Below are 2,732 nucleotides of genomic sequence, written 5' to 3'. Positions count from 1 at the left end.
CCCAGCTGCAAGGCAGAGCAGGACTCTGCACAGCATCTCTCTCCTGGGACGGCCTCTCTGGACAGCTGTCCTGGCTCGGCCCCAGGCCTGGGCAACCTGCCAGCTGAGCTCTCAGTTTTCAGCTTCAGAACTTGTGCCCAGCCCCATCCATCTGTTTGATGGGTGCATCCAAGTTTAGAAACTCTTCTAAATTATCACAATTCTCAGGTTTTTTGTCTGGAGAACAATATTATCCAAAAGCAATTTTACTTCATGTTGCAGTGGACAAGAGCATTTTAGAGATATTTTCTATTAACTTTTAATGCTTTCTTACCAAATATCTGCCACATAAAGTTTTCATTTTCCATAATAAACTAAATGTAGCTATAAAAGGGTGGAAAATAGTTTGTGTAGATGTTTGTAGGTGTCTAAAGCCAAGAGAACCTCACCAAATACTTTCCTCTTTGGCAGGAGACTGATATTCAGTTAAATTAAGTAACTATTATGTTACTGGTGATAAAGTCAGATGGTTCCTACTCCACTTCAGAGTTTTTGCTAAATTCCATGGAAGAGGAGGGAAAGTGCCTTGGAATGACAAACTGGCCGTGTGATGAGGCACCAGACTGCTGGATCACATAGGTAATAGAGAGCCAACTTATTATCTCAGATAGTATAAGAGGTTTGTTTTTTCTTTAGTCAAAGAAAAAATTAACACAAATCTCATAAAAACCTGAAATCTTGAACTACATCTACTGCAGAAAGGGCCAATGGTTATGTTTCCATGAGGCACATGGAAAGCATTGTCAAAGAAGTTCATGTCATCAGAGATATAGAGGCACTTAAAGTTTTCCAAGGCTGAAGGGAGGGAAGATGAGAGGGGGGGAGCATTTCTTTTTTTAATAAACAAGTTTTAATTGTTTAATAAACAAGTAGCAATGTTCTTTTTATTAATAAATTATATATAGAAATTGCTTGTGAAATGGCTTCTTTAATGATAGATGTATAGCACACTGGATAAATTTAAAACATTACATTTCAAGAGTCTTCAAACAGCTGTTCTTTGTTGAACTTTTGCTTTGATTCCTTTATTCCTTTGCATTTAGAGCAGTTATCCCCATTTTGCAGCCAGTTATACTGAGGCTTGAAGACGTGTTCAGGACTAGAGCCACTCAAAGCCAAAGTCTGGTTCCAAAGCCTACTCCTCTAACTGTGAATTTATCAGTGTTCAAAAAATGGTGGTATTTTGGCCAGGAAAATATATTCCTTGTCCAGTACCATTTCATGCTTCCAAAGGCATTCAGCCTCTTTGGTCTCCAAGAACTAAATACTAGTGTCAGTTTTCCATCACTATGAAAATTAAAATTCCTTCACATATTTCCAGACTTCCAATAGAAATGACACTCTCCATATCCAAAACACATCAACTATAACTGTTAGAATATGAATTCCAGAAATTAGGATTAAAAGAAATTTCAAACATTTTATTAGTTTAATTTTATATTTAATTTGTACAGAAAAGAATAGTAATGAAAAGAATGAGGTAGTGTTTAGTTTAATTATTTCACTTTTTGTACATATTTAGCACTTACTATGCACCAAAAATTTTATTAGACATTTTCTTCCCCACATATAAAGGAATGTAGTTGGAGAGGACATAGGTATTTGAGAAAGATAGAAAAAGAGAAAAGAATTATCTTTTTCCTTATAGTATACTGGAGAAAATAATTATAAAACTTAATTTGCTAAACAGAAACTTTATTTAGTCTTCTTTCCATTTTAACTATACTATGGATATTCAATGGCACCGTCTTATTGGTGAGTGAACATGGAATTTGGGAACACTGTAAAAAGAGATCCAAATATGGCTACAGCTATAAAGTTGGAAAGAAGAGAGTAGACATATGAAAATCCATCATATTTAGCATATAAGAGGAGTGGCTTAATAAATATTGTGATAAATGTTTATAAATAAATAATGCAGAGAAAGAAGCAGGAGAAAGATCAGGAAAGAGAGGTGGAGGTATCTGCAATAGCGCAGCATCAAACAAAGAAGAAAGCACAGCAGAAGCTATTGGAGGCAGAGACATTCTCAACAATACTGAATGCCACCCAAGGGTAAAAGTGAAGTTAGGGAAAATCTTCTAGATTTTAATAAGATTTTTGGAACTGAAAGCCAGTAAACTGAAGACATCTCTGGGGTGTGAGAGATTTTTGAAGTACACTTTTAAAAATTCCTTGGGAAAGTAGCCATTTACTTTAAAAAGCAAAACTTCAGAGTAGCTTGAACATAAAAACAATGTTAAGAAGTTAACACAGAAAAAAAGTTGCCTACAAGTAGGTATGCAGTGTTTGAAAGTCAGTTTCTGGGGAATTTTCCAGCATGTGGAAGAATTATGAAAACAGACTAACTTTGGCCCAGACCAGGCAGCAGGCATCTTCCCTGAGATACATGTGAGATGATTTTTGAAAGACAGAGACTTTCCATCTCATCTCTCCTCCCAGGACAGCAGTGGGATTCTAGCTATGCAGGAGGAAGACGTTCTCAAACTCACATCGTTCAGTGGGCTGTACTTTCCCTCACCAGGAGAAGATTCCATGATGCTTTGGGAGGATCCAGGCAGCTCTCTGAGTGGAAGAGCTGCCTACTTGTGAGCTCAGCAGATGTTTTGTTCTTCAGTCTCCTGAGCCAGAGCAAAGGATGTGGCTGGGGTTGGAGGTGGGGCCTGTGCAGATGCCTGTGTAGATGTGTGTGT

This window comes from Heterocephalus glaber, unplaced genomic scaffold (genome assembly GCF_053883595.1).
Source record: "Heterocephalus glaber isolate CG9 unplaced genomic scaffold, H.glaber_assembly_v1.0 deba00001569, whole genome shotgun sequence".
Classification (NCBI taxonomy): domain Eukaryota; kingdom Metazoa; phylum Chordata; class Mammalia; order Rodentia; family Bathyergidae; genus Heterocephalus; species Heterocephalus glaber.
This window is presented reverse-complemented; position numbering follows the sequence as displayed.